Source organism: Pleurodeles waltl, chromosome 5 (assembly GCF_031143425.1).
Source record: "Pleurodeles waltl isolate 20211129_DDA chromosome 5, aPleWal1.hap1.20221129, whole genome shotgun sequence".
NCBI classification, from domain to species: Eukaryota; Metazoa; Chordata; class Amphibia; order Caudata; family Salamandridae; genus Pleurodeles; species Pleurodeles waltl.
In genome coordinates, this window is record NC_090444.1 from 829245970 (window position 1) to 829263316 (window position 17347).

Here is a 17347-nt window from a genome sequence, read left to right on the forward strand (position 1 = left end):
CGAAATAATGCAAAGACCAAAAGAAGAGATCATAAACGGGCAGATATATTGAAATATGTACACCAGTAATCCCAATAAATAAATAAACTATGTACAAAATATATACAGCTACTAAATGTAGTCCAACCACTGTCCGTGGATCACAGGGGTCCTGTGTAAAGGGGCAAGGCCCAGTCCCACGACAAGAACTCCACGGAGAGAACACTGCAGGGGCATCAGAAAGAAAATAGGACAGGCACCTCAGGGGGAAGGGAAGGGGGGGCACCTCAGCCACTTGAGTACACGACGCCAGATCCACGAGGGGACTCCATGACCACTGGCCCATCCTGGGGAGAGCAAAGCCACAGTCCAAACAGTCCATACAGTGGGTGGCCTGCCCACTGGGCCATCCTGGGGAGAGCAAAGCCACAGTCCATACAGTCCATACAGTGGGTGGCCTGCCCACTGGGCCATCCTGGGGAGAGCAAAGCCACAGTCCATACAGTCCATACAGTGGGTGGCCTGGCCACTGGGCCATCCTGGGGAGAGCAAAGCCACAGTCCATACAGTCCATACAGTGGGTGGCCTGCCCACTGGGCCATCCTGGGGAGAGCAAAGCCACAGTCCATACAGTCCATACAGTGGGTGGCCTGCCCACTGGGCCATCCTGGGGAGAGCAAAGCCACAGTCCATACAGTCCATACAGTGGGTGGCCTGCCCACTGGGCCATCCTGGGGAGAGCAAAGCCACAGTCCATACAGTCCATACAGTCCATACAGTGGGTGGCCTGCCCACTGGGCCATCCTGGGGAGAGCAAAGCCACAGTCCATACAGTCCATACAGTGGGTGGCCTGCCCACTGGGCCATCCTGGGGAGAGCAAAGCCACAGTCCAAACAGTCCATACAGTGGGTGGCCTGCCCACTGGGCCATCCTGGGGAGAGCAAAGCCACAGTCCATACAGTCCATACAGTGGGTGGCCTGCCCACTGGGCCATCCTGGGGAGAGCAAAGCCACAGTCCATACAGTCCATACAGTGGGTGGGCTGCCCACTGGGCCATCCTGGGGAGAGCAAAGCCACAGTCCATACAGTCCATAACAGACCCCACTGCCACTGGAGGAGGCAAGTTGGCCAGAGGACATCCTGCAGCCCTGCCCGAGATAGATCCTGCCCTGCCACGTCTGCCAAAGGGCCAGCGGTTCTTGCCCTGAAGGGCCCAGTTCAGCGGTTCTTGAGACGGCGGGGCCCAGTTCAGCGCTCCTTGCCTTGAAGGGCCCAGTTCAGCGCTCCTTGCCTTGTAGGGCCCAGTTCAGCGGTCCTTGCCCTGAAGGGCCCAGTTCAGCGGTTCTTGAGACGGCGGGGCCCAGTTCAGCGGTTCTTGCCCTGAAGGGCCCAGTTCAGCGGTTCTTGAGACGGCGGGGCCCAGTTCAGCGGTTCTTGAGACGGCGGGGCCCAGTTCAGCGGTTCTTGCCCTGAAGGGCCCAGTTCAGCGGTTCTTGAGACGGCGGGGCCCAGTTCAGCGGTTCTTGCCCTGAAGGGCCCAGTTCAGCGGTTCTTGAGACGGCGGGGCCCAGTTCAGCGGTTCTTGAGACGGCGGGGCCCAGTTCAGCGGTTCTTGCCCTGAAGGGCCCAGTTCAGCGGTTCTTGAGACGGCGGGGCCCAGTTCAGCGGTTCTTGAGACGGCGGCCGGTCTATGGCCAACTGCTAATTGCCTGGTGGTGCCCTCCTGGGCAGCGGGGATGGTGCTCCTTCACTGCCCACCTGGGCTGTGGGTGGTGGGGCCCTCCTGGCCAGCTGGGCTGGGTCCTCCCTGGGCAGCGGCTATGGGGGTGGTGGGCTCTCCCGGGGCAGCTGTGCCGGTTCCTCCCGGGGCAGCGGCTATGGGGGTTGTGGGCTCCTCCTGGGCAGCAGGCCTGCTGCCTGACCTCTCCGACTTGCTGCCCTTGCCCTCCTTAGTCGTGGGCCTGTGGCCCTTTCCTCCCTTTGGAGCTGTGGCTGGTGACTGTCTCTGGGTGGTGTCCGGGGGGGATGTAGAAGGCGGGCTCCTGCGGCGACCCTTCCGCCTTCTGCTCCTCTTCCCAGGGGGTGGGCTGGCTGTCCCCTTGCTGCTGGGCGAAGATCCAGACATGCGGGCTGGCGGGCTCCAATACCCCTGCACCCTTGTCAAGGGGGCTGCAGGGCTGGTGGTGGCTGAGGTGCTCTTCTTACCCCGACGAGAAGGAGGGGGGGGCTCAGGGTCAGGAAAGAAGTTAGTAGTGGCGAGGAAGAGCTTCTTGGGACAATGGAGAGTGGTAGGTACAGTGGGAATGGGAGTGGAGGGAGAGGATGTGGTTGTAGGTGAGTCACGTTTGCTGTCTTTGGGTGCAGGTGCAGGAGGGATAGGCTGTCGTGAGGTGGATGGCTGTTGGGTGGGTGGGTGGCTGCGTTTGTGTGGTGTGGAAGAGGGGGTGACAGACACAGTGGGAGAGGACACAGGGGACGTGTAAATGGCAGTGGGGGTGGTGACTGCACGTGTGCGGACTGGAGTGGAGGGTGTGCTGGTGATGGAAACATTGGCTGATGGTGAGGTGAATGGAGGTGTGAGTGTAGACGTCACAGGGAGGGAGGAGGGAGACGAGGAGGTGGGGGTCACAGAGGTGGTAGTGACTGTTGGCATGTCTGCATCGGAATGTTGCGTGTGTGAATGTCTGCGTGATCTGTGGTGCTTATGTTTGGATGAGCTTCTCTTGGGTGTTGAGGTGGGTGCAGGCTGGTCTGATGGTGTGGGTGGGACAGGCAGAGGAACAGGAGACTGGGAGGAGGGAGTTAGTAGAGGCAGGCAGGAGACAGGGACAATGGCTGCCGTCAGTGCTGAGGCCAGAGCCTGGAACGATCGCTGATGGGCAGCCTGACCCGAATGAATGCCCTCCAGGTACGCATTGCTGCGATGAACCTCCCTCTCCACCCCCTGGATGGCATTCAAAAGGGTAGTCTGCCCAACAATGAGCATTCGGAGGAGGTCAATGACCTCCTCACTGAGGGCAGCGGGGGTAACAGGGGCAGGGCCTGAGGTGCCTGGGGCGAAGGAGATGCCCGGCTTCCTGGCAGAGCGGGCACGGGGCGAACGCTGAGGGGCTGCTGGGAGGGCGGAGATGGTGCGCTGGGTGGCGGCTGTACCTGTAATGGCGGGGGGCACGGATGGTGCCACCCCCGCAAGGGAGCCCCCTTCCGAGGACGTGTCCGTGTCGCTGCAGGGTCCAGTCGTCCCCGTCGTGGAGCTCCCCTCGCCCTCCGTCTCACTGGTCCAGTCTGACTCTGTGGCATGGCCCTCCTGGGCCATGTGAGATGCAGCTCCCTCCTGCCCCGATGCCACTTCTCCTCCGCCTGATGATGCTGATGCACACAAGCACAGAAAGACAAACAAAAAGGGGGGGGGAGAGAGAAATAAAGGGATATTGAGTACATGGATCTCCGGTACAGTTAGCGGACATGACAGACACAGATGCCCCCTGCACTAAGTTGCGCACTTGGGGTACGCTACGCATTCCGTGGAACATGCCCTACACGCCTAGAGTTGACAACTGCACCCATGGATGACACGGCCCAGGGATGGCTGTACTGACAAACTACTGAGGGTGGTGGCTGGGGACACAGGGGCTTATGGGGGTGCCCAGCCTACAGATATCGCCCTGGCCTAGGGGGACCCCCAGCCCTCCTCCCCCACCCAGACACCTCCACTGCGCGACAACAGAGTAGATAATGCTTGTACTCACCCCCTTGTGTCTGCTGTGCTGCCCTCACGCGCCCATCCAATTCAGGGTAGGCCACCGCCAGGATCCGGAACATCAGGGGGCTCAGTTGACGGCAGGCACCCCGCCTACGTTGGGAGGCCATCCCCAGCAGAGACTCGGCGGTCTTCTTGGTCCCGCGGCGGATGTCCTCCCACCTCTTGCGGCAGTGGGTGCCCCGTCGATGGTGGACCCCCAGGGCCCGGACTTCCTTGGCGATGGCACGCCAAATCCCGATCTTCTCATGGGCGCGGACCTATGTGACACGTACAGGGAGGGAGAAATACCACGTTCAAGTTTCTCAGCATTTTCCTTTCCAGTGGCCCAACGCCCCCCATCCTCGCCAGGCCCCCCGCCATGCCCCCCGCCATGCCCAACATGCCCCCCATCCCCGCCAGGCCCCCCGCCATGCCCCCCGCCATGCCCAAAATGCCCCCCATCCCCGCCAGGCCCCCCGCCAGGCCCAACATGCCCCCCATCCCCGCCAGGCCCCCGCCATGCCCCCCGCCATGCCCAACATGCCCCCCATCCCCGCCAGGCCCCCCGCCAGGCCCAACATGCCCCCCATCCCCGCCAGGCCCCCCCCCATCCCCGCCAGGCCCCCCGCCAGGCCCCCCGCCATGCCCCCCCGCCATGCCCAACATGCCCCCCATCCCCGCCAGGCCCCCCGCCAGGCCCCCCGCCAGCCCCAACATGCCCCCCATCCCCGCCAGGCCCCCAAGCCAGCCAGTGGCCCCAAATCCATATTGAATTAAACTCACTTGTTGGTCTGGAGGACCGTAGAGTAGCGCATACTGGGGGAGGACCCCATCCACAAGTTTCTCCAACTCCTCTCCAGTGAAGGCAGGGGCCCTTTCCCCAGTCGCAGCAGCCATTGTCCCTTCCAGACCGAGGTCACAGCAACACTTGCAGTATAGGTCCTCTCCTGTGAAAGTTCAAGTCGCAAGTGGATAAGTAGATAGAAAATGGCGGTCACGTCCGCGGCGGTGCGTACCGCGGCGGTGCGTCCCGCCACCGCCGGCGCCCTTCGCCATTGGCTCCTGAAACCCATAGGCTTCAATGTTAACCAATGCGGCTTCGCGCCGCGGTCTTCGCCCGCCGCCCGCCGCGGTGTGCCACGCCAGCGCATTGACCTCACATCCCATTGTCACACTTCACAGGTCAGGCAGCCGCCATTTCCAGGGCCCACATGGCTCAATTTCAACTGCGTCACACAGGCCTAGGCCTTGCATAGCCACTCAGACACGCCATTCACTGCATAGAGAATCGTATACTGTGCTAGCTGTGAGTACGTACCTGTGGGTTGCTTGACTGTGTGCTCCATGTTGTCCTTCCTAGGCACCGTCCGCTGGGTTGGGCGAGGAGACGGATGAATCCTCCCGTGTACCGACCGCTGGTGGACCTGTCGACAATGGAAGAACGCCACATTATCCTGACCTACCGTCTTAACCGTGCCACTATCCATGAACTGTGTGCCCAGCTGGAGCCCGACCTGATGTCCCCCATCCGCCAACCCACAGGGATTCCCCCTCTGGTGCAGGTCATGTCAGTACTCCATTTCTTGGCAAGTGGGTCATTTCAGACAACCGTGGGAATTGCTTCCGGGATGTCTCAGCCCATGTTTTCGAAGGTGTTATCCAGAGTGTTGTCTGCCCTGATGAAATCCGTGAGGAACTACATCATTTTCCCTGAGGTGGGCGAATTGGCTACAGTGAAGGGTGATTTCTACGCCCTTGGACATATTCCCAACGTAATTGGTGCCATTGATGGGACCCATGTGGCTTTGGTTCCCCCAAGAGACAGGGAGCAGGTGTACAGGAACAGAAAAAATTACCATTCAATGAACATCCAGGTGGTGTGTTTGGCTGACCAGTACATCTCGCATGTAAATGCCAAATTCCCAGGGTCAGTGCATGACGCCTACATCCTCAGGAATAGCAGCATCCCTTACGTGATGGAACAGCTACAGAGACACCGTGTATGGCTAGTGGGGGACTCTGGGTACCCCAACCTGTCGTGGCTACTGACCCCAGTAAGGAATCCCCGGACCAGGGCAGAGGAACGGTACAATGAGGCCCATGGGCGTACTAGGAGGGTGATCGAACGCACCTTTGGCCTCCTAAAGGCCAGGTTTCGCTGCCTGCATATGACAGGTGGATCCCTAATGTACTCACCTAAGAAGGTGTGTCACATCATCGTGGCCTGCTGCATGCTTCACAACCTGGCTTTGCGCCGCCAGGTGCCTTTCCTGCAGGAGGATGGTCGAGACGGTGGTGTTGTGGCAGCGGTGGAACCTGAGGAGAGTGACGAGGAGGAAGACGACGGGGCTGAAACAGACAACAGGGACAGAATCATTGAACAGTACTTCCACTAGGACACAGGTAACATTTCAAAGATAATTTAGTAAATGTTAACTACTCTCCAGCATCTCTGCTGCCTGTCTATTTGCCCCAGTGTATGATGACTGAGTTTTGGCTTTTCCCTCCCTATTTCAGATCTGGGGTCCCCACTACGAGTCCTGTGCTTCGTTTCCCCATGGACTACAGCTTTGTGGCAGCTGTTTGTTGACTTCACCATGTACAAGGACATATTTGCACTGTCATGTCAATTACAATCTATTGAAATCACAGCCAGACTCCTGATATTTTGGTGCAAAATAGGTGTTTATTTAAGTGCTCAAAATGGGATGGGTGGTTTCAAGTGGGTGGGGGCTATGGTGAAGGAATGTCCATGGCAGAGTCCAGAGTAACAGTCACACAGGTGCATTGTCCAGAGGCCTGTGGAGAGATGGAGCATGGGCAGTTCAAGGATGGACAGGGTGACAATGTGGGACAGTGGGATGACATCAGGTGGTATCCTTTGCTGGCGGGGGTCTTGACATCCTACTCTGTCTTCTTGCGAGATCTCAGGGCCCTCTTGCGGGGTGGTTCTTCTCCTGCAGGAGGTGGGGGTCTGGTGGGCTGCTGCTGTGCGGGGGCCTCCTGTCCACTAGCGCCGGCGGAGGTGGTTGGCTGTTCTTGGTCCAGGCTAGTGGCAGGGGCCCTTGGGTGTTGTTCAGTGTCCGCCCTGTTGTTGACGAGGTCCTGCAGCAGCCCTACCATGGTAACCAGGGTGGTGTTGATGGCTCTGATGTCCTCCCTGTACCCCCGATAGTGTTCCTCCTGCAGCACCTGGATCTCCTGGAACCGGGCCAGTACCGTCGCCATCGTCTCCTGGGAGCGGTTGTATGCTCCCATGATGGTGGTGAGGACCTCGTGGAGAGTGGGTTCCCTGGGCCTCTCCTCCCCCCCCTGTCGCACAGCTGCCCTCCGAGTTCCCCTGTTTCCCTGGGCCTCTGCCCCCTGGCCGGTGTGCCCACTACCACTGCCCCCAGGTCCCTGTTGTTGTTGGGGTGGTGGGTTATCCTGGGTGCCCTGTAGTGGTAGACACACCGCAGATTGACGCGCCCTGGAGACAGAGGCATGGGCCCGCTGGGTGGGAGCTGTGCTGGTGTTCCCAGAGGGGTTTGGGTCTGTAGTGGCCTGGGCCTGTGTGAGGGGAACCGACTGTCCAGAGGTCCCCGATGGTCCGGGCTGGTCATCGGTGTCCAGGTCGACAGAGCTGCTGTCATCGCTGACGGCCTCTTGGGTGGGGGGTGTGGAGAATTCTGGCCCCTCCGCCGCGGTGTGTTGACGGTCGGGTCCTGCAGGGGTATAGAGGTATGGTTATAGTTTCAATGTGTCGCATATGGGTGTATCTGTGGGTTCTCGTGTCCCCAAGTGCTGGCATTCGTGTGTGGGGGCTTTGGTGAGGGTGGCTTGTGGGGGGGATGTGTATATGCATTGGGCATGCTTTGGTGATGGGTGTCCATGCTTAGTGGACGCATGCAGGCCTAGGTTTTGGGATGTGTGGGTTGTGATGGTGAGACATTGGCGGGGAATAGGTGTGCTGGGGGTGGGGGTGAGGATGGTGGTGGGGGTGAGGATGGTGGTGGGGGTGGGGGTGAGGGTGGGGTTCGAGGATGGGGGTGAGGGTGGGGTTCGAGGATGGGGGTGAGGGTTGGGGTATGATTTGGCATGCAGGTGGGGGGGAAGCAGTATTGAAGCTTCAACTTACCAGTATCCATTCCTCCGCCGACTCCTGCGAGGCCGTCAGGATGCAGGATGTTCAAGACTTCCTCCTCCCATGATGTGAATTGTGGGGGTTGAGGTGGGGGTCCTCCGCCAGTCTTCTGCACGGCGATGTTGTGCCTGGATACCATGGAACGCACCTTCCCCCGTAGGTCGTTCCATCGCTTCCTGATGTCTTCCCGATTTCTGGGGTGCTGTCCCACTGCGTTCACCCTGTCGACAATCCTCTGCCATAGCTCCGTCCTCCGGGCAATGCTGGTGTATTGTATCTGTGTGCCGAACAGCTGGGGCTCTACCCGAACGATTTCCTCCACCATGACCCTGAGTTCTTCGTCTGTGAAGCGGGGTTGTCTTTGGGGTGCCATGGGGTGGTGTGTATGATGTGTGGGGTGGAGTATGTGTATTTAAGTGAGTTGAGTGTGGTGGTGTGTGTTGTTTTGTGTGTGAATAGTGTGTGGGTGATGGTGTTGAGTGGCTGTGGCTGTTATTTTTTGGATGCTGGTGTCTCGCTCTTGCCTTCTTGACGAATTTTTTAGCGTAGGGGTTTGTGGGTGATGTGGGTGTGTGTTTTATATTGTATTGTGTGTGTGGGAGTGGTGTGTGTATGTGTATCAGGTGTGTGGGATTCAAATTGTCCAATGTGGCTGAGTTTTGTTCGTTTGTGTGTATTCTGACCGCGGCAGTGTGTCCCGCCAATGGAATACCGCGTTTGAATGACCGCCGCGTGGATTCGTGGGTCGTAATGGGATGGGCGTATTTCTGTTGGCGTGGCGGTGGAGGTTTGGTCACCTCCACCTTTCCGCCGACCGCTGGTCTGGCGGTCTGTTGTGGCGGTCGGATTTTCGGAGGTTTGCCTTCTGCGGGTCAGAATGACCGTGGCGGGTTTCCGCGACCGCGGCGGGATTATGGAGGATTTCTGACCGGCGGTAGGCGCCTTTTACCGCCGAGGTCAGAATGACCCCCTATATTTTAAAAGCAAATGCTGGCACTAGGTTTTCACATTTACACATATTAAATTTCAAAAGCTACAGAATGTGTTTTTCTTTTTACCAAACCTGACCTAGGTCAGCAATGTGAAATGTTGCTATAAACTTTGAGAGGAACACTTCCCCCCCCCGGCCAGTTTGGGGGGTGGAGTAAGGCCAGAGAGAGGAAGTCTGTCACAGAGACCCAAGCTAGTCTCTACAAAGACAACTGGTCCTCACCAGATTCACTGCAGTGTAGCTGGCGGACTGTGGACGGTGTGGGGTTCCCTCCGCTCATCTCGAACGATGCCATCCCGTGGCGGCCATGGTTAAAGCCAAAGGCCGGGCTCATACGCAAAATAACAAGATGGAAAAATACGCAATACTTAAATTGTCCTTGCAGTCTAATGGACCAGTGGCAGCCACATCAGGGGTGACGGAACCCTCTTTGGGAGCAATAATGGCAGCAATCTCTGACCTCAAAAACGCCTTTGTGCCCAAGTTAGATGCTGTGACAGTGGATGTATCCTTCCTGAGAGCAGACCTCCAGAAAATGTCAGGCAAGGTCACTATATCCGAAAAGCACATTCAGACATTATAGTCCACGTCCAAAAGGTTGGAAGAACAAGTCCAATACCTTACAAAGCAGGATACGATGATGGCTGCTAAGCTGTAAGACCAGAAAGGTACTGCATGGAGGAACAACATCAGAGTGGTTGTGGTCCTGAAGTGGGTGGAGAGACCTTGTGTGGACCTCTTTCTTGAGGACCTCTTTGTCAAACTCCTCCGTCCATAGCACCTCTCAAACTTTTTCTAAGTGGAACAGGCTTATAGATCCCCAATCACGCCACCAAAGCCTGGACCTCCATAAACAATTATTGCCAGGATCTTCCACCACCGAGATTGCAAAGCCATATTACAAGCGTCCCACACACATGGAGATCTGCATTATGAAAATGCACCAATAAAATATTCCCAGATTTTAGACTACAAGTACAGAAACAAAACAGCAGCTTTGATGAAGTTAAAAAAGTCCTCCGAGCTAAGGAACTCAAGTATACAATGCTTTTTCCCTGCAAAGCTCTGAGCGATAGTGGAGGGCAAATCCTGGTATTTCACCTTGCCGGTGGAAGCCTGGAACTGGATTGAGGGTTGGCACCCATCTGGACAGAGGGCCCGCAAAGGGGCGATGAAGGGACGCTCTAGTGATCAATGAGCAAGTGACGCACTTACACAAAGTACAGAACTCACCGACACTGTGGAGGGAGACAGGGACTGATCCCTGACTCTGAAAGCCTCCTCTTTCCAACCATTTTAGTTATGATGCTCACTGAAAGTGAAAAGAAGGGGGGTTGATGGAACAAGTTGCTTGACTTCAGACGCCTGGGGAAAGGTAGGATCAACCAGCGGTAAATGAGGTCAACTCTTGGAAGTGTGAAAGTACTTAGAAATTACTTCTGACATTAGATACTTTAGAAAATGTTTGTCCAAAGGGGACGTTTATGTAGCTGACAGTATTTTGGTTAGTCTGGACGGAGACAGCTAACCCTTACCACATTAAATGTTAAAGTTTGGGCAATAGGCGCTCTGCAAGTTGGGGGGGTGGGCAGTTTTATACCTACTAAGCAGGGTAGCTGGGAGAGGGGAGATTCTTTTGTGAGTTACAACTTCACAACAGTTGAATGATCTTTGATATTCTTTGTTTCTGCTCAGAACTATTACGCTGAAGGAGAAGAAAGGGACCTAGGTTAGTTGAGATGAGGGGAATGGCGTTCCATTACTCCTTCCACTCAAAAGAACAAATACAACATGGGGACCACTAAATAATTGACTCTGAAGGCCATGACATGGAATGTCAATGGCCTAAGGAACAAAAATAAACATACTTTTATCCTGAAATATCTTTGTGGACATGCCCCAGATCTTGTCCTATTACAGGAGACCCACCTGAACGGCAATCACTACAAGGCATTAAATCGACTAGGCTACTTCTTATTAGCACACACTATCTTCGCCTCAAATTCTAGGCTGTGGGGATCTTGCTTAATACATCTACATCCTTCATACCAGTCCACACATGGACTAACCCACTGGGCTGATTTGTGACACAGACGAGCACAGCAACACACTAAGGCCCTCATTACAACCTTGGCGGTAAATCCCGCTTTCCTCCGTGCAGAAGACCACCAACATACTGTTGCAGCAGCGGAATTCCGCTACAGGTATTACGACCCACATCTTGGAATCGGGCACAATTGAGACAACCACACAAGTCCGCCACACCAAAGGTCAGTGATAAACTGACGATACCAAAACCTACAACGTCACACCAACAAGGATACGCACACACTATCACGACCCACGAAATCAACGCTGTGGTCTTTCAACCGCGGTAATCCATTGCCGGTACACACTGCCGTGCTCAAAATACACACACGCTTACAAAACACAACCACATTGGACAATTCGAAATACACAATACCTGATACACATACACACACCACACCCACACACCCACAACACTATAAAACACACACCCACATTATCCACAAACCCTTTCAATGAAAATTTTGTAAGAAGCACAGAGAGAGAGATTACCAAACACAACACCAGCATCCACAGACACACAACACCATCACCCATACAACATCCACGCACCTCAAACAACACACACCAACATATCCCCCCACACATCACAACAGACAGCACCTCACACATCACCCACACCACATCATGCCACCTCAAAGACACCCCAGATTTTCTGAGGAGGAGCTCAGGGTCATGGTGGAGGAAGTCATCCGGGTAGAGCCATAGCTTTTCGGATCACAGGTGCAGCACACCTCCATTGCGAGGAAGATGGAGCTATGGCAGAGAATCGTCGACAGGGTCAACGCAGTGGGACAGCATCCAAGAACACGAGATGACATCAGGAAGAGGTGGAACAACCTATGGGGGAAGGTGCGTTCCGTGGTTTCAAGACACCAGATTGCTGTTAAGAGGACTGTCAGTGGATCCCCACCTCCTCCCCCACAACTAACAACATGGGAGGAGCAAGTCTTGGCAATACAGCATCCTGAGGGCCTCGCAGGAGTAGCAGGAGGACTGGACTCTGGTAAGTCATATCTTTACTACCATATCCCCCACTCTACCTGCATGCCATCACTTACCCCCACCCTTACCCTCACTCCCATCACTCCATCATTCCACATATGTCCCACTATCACAACCCACACATCTCAATACCAAGGCCCCGCATGCAACACCTATGCATGGACCACCTTCACCAAAGCATGTTCAATACAGATACCCACACAGACCCCAAACAAACTACCACAAAAGGGCAAACACAATGATGCAAGCACAGGAGTAGAGGGAACCTCACCCAATGCACAAGATGGCACACACAGATACTAACACTATGCATTTACACCCCTGCAGGACCTATACCCAACGTCACCGGACAGGAGGTGCCAGACATATCCAGTCCCCCCACAGAAGAGGCCCACAATGCTGACAGCAGCTCTGCATGCCCTGATCAAGATGACCAGCCCGGCCCATCAGGGACCTCTGGACAGTCGGTTCCCTTGCCACTGTCACTAGCCACCACAGAGCCTCTCCCCTCAGGAAACACCAGCACAGCACCCACCCAGCGGGCCCATCCCTCTGTCCCCAGGACACGTCAATCAGCAGTGTGTCCACCACTACAGGGAACCCAGGCAAACCCACCAACCCAAGAAAATCAGGGACCTGGGGTCAGTGGCAGTGGGCACACGGTTCAGGGGACAGATGCACAGGATAACAGGGAAGCTGGGAGGACTGCTGTGTGACAGGGAGAGGACAGGCCCAGGGAACCGTCACTACACAAGGCACTCTCCAACATCATGGGAGCTTACCACCATTCCCAGGAGACCATGGGCATGGTACTGGCCAAGTTTCAGGAGACCCAGCGGCTGCAGGAGGAACACTAACTTGGGATCAGGGAGGACTTGAAGTCCATCAACACCACCCTGGTCACCATCGCGGCGGTGGTGGCAGACCTTGTCAACACCATGAGGGACACAGTGGGACACAAATGGGCCCCTGACACTAGCCTGGACGATGAACAGCCCTCCACCTCCGCTAGCGCTAGTGGACAGGAGGCACCGCCACAGGACCAACAGGCCACCAGCACCCTACCCCCTACAGAAGAAGAACCACCCCGCAAACGGTCCCTGAGATCCAGGAACAAGACAGAGTACATTGGCAAGACCCCGCCAGGAAATAAGACCCTCCTGAAGGTCACCCTTCTGTCCCACTTTGTCACCCTATCCACCTTAAACTGCCATTGCTCCCCTTCCTATGGCCCATTGGACAATGCACCTGTGAGATCAAGAGACTGGACTCTGCCATGGACATTCCTCCATCATCACCCCAGCCCATTGCACAAACCCCTCCACTTATTAGCACAGAAATAAACACACTTGAATCACAAAAAAATCTGGGGTCAGTCTGTGCTTTCACAAATGTGTAATTGCAAAATCTCTGAAATATAGCAATGTCAATGTTCTTGTTCACATACCAATGATACAAAGCTGTAGGCAAGGAGTAAACATAGCAGAGGGCACAAATCGGGACCCGGATCTGTGAAATGGAAAGCCAAAGTGACAAGTCAGGGTCCATACACAGAGTTTAAAAGGCAGACTTGAGCTAGGTCCTACAATAGTATGAGATGTGGGAAGCAGTTCCACCCTCTTCCCTGTGTCTCACTGGAAGTATTGCATGATAATGTTGTTTTGGTTGTCTACATCTTCTTCTTTTGCCTCCTCTTCTTCACTGTCCACAGGCTCCACAGCTGCCACAAGACCACCATCAGGCCCATCCTCCTGCAGAAAAGGCACCTGCGTTGCAAAGCCAGGTTGTGCAACATATAGCAGGCCACGATGATCTGGCACACCTTCTTCGGTGAGTAGTATAGGGATCCACCTGTCAGATGGAGGCACCGGAATATGGCCTTCAGGAGGCCGAGGGTGCGCTCTATTATCCTTGTAGGTCACCCATGTGCCTCATTGTATCATTCCTCTGCCCTTGTCCTGGAATTCCTCACTGGGGTCAGCAGCCATGACAGGTTGGAGTAACCAGAGTCACCTGCAAATATCGAGGGACAACTGTTAGACATCCTCCAAACATTAGGGAATCTCCCATACCCCGACAGCAAATGAAACCGTGTGGGGACTTTAAGCTCACCTATTAGCCACACACGGTGCCTCTGGAGTTGCCCCATCACATAAGAGATGCTGCTATTCCTCAAAATGTAAGCGTCATGCACTGAGGCAGGATACTTGGCATTCACATAGGAGATGTACTGGTCTGCCAAACATACCATCTGCACATTCATAGAATGGTAGCTTTTCTGGTTTCTGTACACCTGTTCATTCCTGCGGGGAGGGGGGACAAATGCCACATGTGTACCATCAATGGCACCAATGATTTTGGGGATATGTCCCAGGGCATAAAAGTCACCTTTCACTGTGGGCAAATCCTCCACCTGAGGGAAATAGATTTAGCTGCGCATGTGTTTCAGCAGGGCAGATAACACTCTGGACAACTCGTTAGAGAACATTGGCTGGGACATCCCTGATGCCATGGCCACTGTTGTTTGAAAAAATCCACTGGCCAGAAAATGGAGTACAGACAGGGCCTGCACTAGAGGGGGAACTCCTGTGGGATGGCAGATAGCTGACATCAGGTCTGGCTCCAACTGGGCACAAAGTTCCTGGATTGTTGCACGATCAAGTCTGTGAGTGATAATGATGTGTCTGTCTTCCATTGTCGACAGGTCCACCAGGGGTCTGTACACCGGAGGATGCCGCCATCTCATCACCTGCCCCAGCAGACGTGCCCTATGGAGGAGAACGGTGAGCAAAGGGTCATACAACATTTAGGTTTCACAAGGCTGTTTAGCACAAACGTTAAATTGTCTCTATCTACCTTTGTCTGTCCATATTCCTGGCCTAAACAGGTGTGATGCAGTTATTTGGCCTGCCACGTGGCCCTCTGAAATGGTGGCTGCCTGATCTGTAAGGTGGGACAAGGGGAAATGAGGTACTGAGCTGGCGTTTACACCATCGCGGTAGGTGGTCGAAGACTGCAGTGCAATTCAGCATTGGTTATCATTGGGCCCTATGGGTTCCAGGACCCAGTGCCGATGTACGCCGGCGGTGATGGTATGCACCGCTCCGGACGTGACTGACATTTTCTATCAGTTCCCTCACTTGATACCTGACCTTCTACAGGAGAGGACCTACACTGCAAGTGCTGCTGTGACCTGAGTCTGGAAGCGACAATGGCTACAGTGTCTGGGGAAAGGGCCCCTGCCTTTACTGCGGAGGAGTTGAAGAAACTGGTGGATGGGGTCCTCCCCCAGTATACACAACTGTACGGTCCTCCAGACAAACAGGTGAGTCAACTGTGTGCATGGTGGATGGCACATGATTGTATCAAGTGACGTGGATGGAAGAGAGTGGGGGGACAGGCCAGCATGTGAGGATGGTGTGTGTATGTATGTCTGGGCCAGGGTGGGAGGTTTGTGGGCAATGTGTGAGAAGAACTGTACGGGAGAGTAACATCCATCATAACTTCACTTTGCCTCTAGGTCAGCCGCCACCAGAAGAAGGGTATTTGGTGTGCCATCGCCAAGGGAATCCGGACCCTGGAGGTCTACTGTAGACGGAGCACCCACTGCCGTAAAAGATGGGAGGACCTGCGCCGCTGGAGCAAGAAGATGGCGGAGGCCCAGCTGGGGATGGCCTCCCAACGTGGAAGGGGTGCCCATCGCACCATGACCCCCCTGATGTACCGGATCCTGGCGGTGGCATATCCTGAGTTGGATGGGCACTTGAGGGCATCACAGCAGCCACAAGGGGGTGAGTACACTCTCATTCAGCTGACTCGTGCTTGACGAGGTTTCTGGGTGGGGGAGGTGGGCTGTGGGTTCCTCTAGGCCAGGGCAGACGCGCAAAGGTAGATCCATTGATTTGCAGGCTCATTCCCACTCCAACCCCAAAGGTGGTATTTGCCCTCTACACCTAGTCAGGCTCCCATGGGTTCTTGCTGTGCATGAAATGTTTCTAGACAGAGTCCCCCTTGGGCATTTGCTTTTCCCCTGCCCTGTCACTGCATGGCTTAGTGCATAGGGCTGCTCCCTGTGTGTTGTGTCCGCCAATGGTAGAGGTGTTGCATGCATTGATCATGTGTTCCCTCTGTCCTCCACCCCCTTTTGTTTTGTCACCCTGTCCTTGCGTGCATGAGCATCATCTGGCGGAGAAGCAGTGGCACCGGAACAGGAGGGAGCTGCAACCCACATGGCCCTGGAGGGTGCAGTAACGGAGTCAGAAGGCACCAGTGGGACGGAGGGCGAGGGGAGCTCCACGACGGGGACAGGAGCAGACACAAGCAACAGTGACTCCTTGCTGTGGCGGGCACCTCTGTGCCCACCGCATCAACAGGTACAGCCCCCCCCCACCAGAACCGCCCTCCCAGCAGCCCCTAATCGAGTTCCACATGCCCGCTCACCCAGGAGGGTGGGCATCTTCTTCGCCCCAGGCACCTCAGGCCCTGCCTCAGTCAGCCCTGCTGCCCTCAGTGAGGAGGCTATTGGCCTCCTGAGATCCCTCACTGTTGGGCAATATACCATTTTGAATGCAATCCAGGATGCTGAGAGGCATTTGCAGCAAACAAATGCATACCTGGAGGGCATTCATTCTGGCCAGGCCGTCCAACAGAGAGCATTTCAGGCTCTGGCCTCAACACTGATCCCTGTGTCCAGCCTCCTCCTTCCAAATTCCTCCACCCAGACCCAATCCCCCGTACCTCAGCCTATCCCAAGCACACCATCAGACCAGCATGCACACTCATCAACACACAAGAGTGGATTTGGCAAACATAAGCACCACACATCCCACCGGCACTCACACAAGCACCATCCCCATGCAGAGACACCAACATCCACTGCCTCCACTGTGTCCCACTCCTCCACGTTCTCCTCCTCCCTCCCTGTCTCGTCTCAACTTACAGCTGCATGCACTACATCCTCAGCCACTACCTCCATCACCAGCACGCCCATCACCACACACCGCTCACGTGCAATCACCACCCACACTACCATTCACACATCCCCTGTGTCCTCACCCAGTGTGCCTGTGAGCCCTCCTCCCAAACTACACAAATGCAGGCACACACCCACCCAACAGCCATCCACCTCACAATAGCCTCCGGCCCATGCACCTTCACCCAAATTCAGCAAACGTACACCTCCTACAACCACTCCCTCTTCCTCCACTCCCAAACCCCCTCCATCTTCCCGTCCCAGTGTGGCAAAGAAACTCTTCCTCGCAAACTTTGACCTCTTCCCTACACCTCCCCCCCGTCCTTCCCCTAGGGCCAGGCTGTCCAGGTCCTAGCCCAGCACCTCAGCCAGCAAGTCCAGTCTCATCGCAGGCGCCACCCATCAGGGATGCCAGTGTGCCACCTAGCGAAGCCAAGGAGCAGGC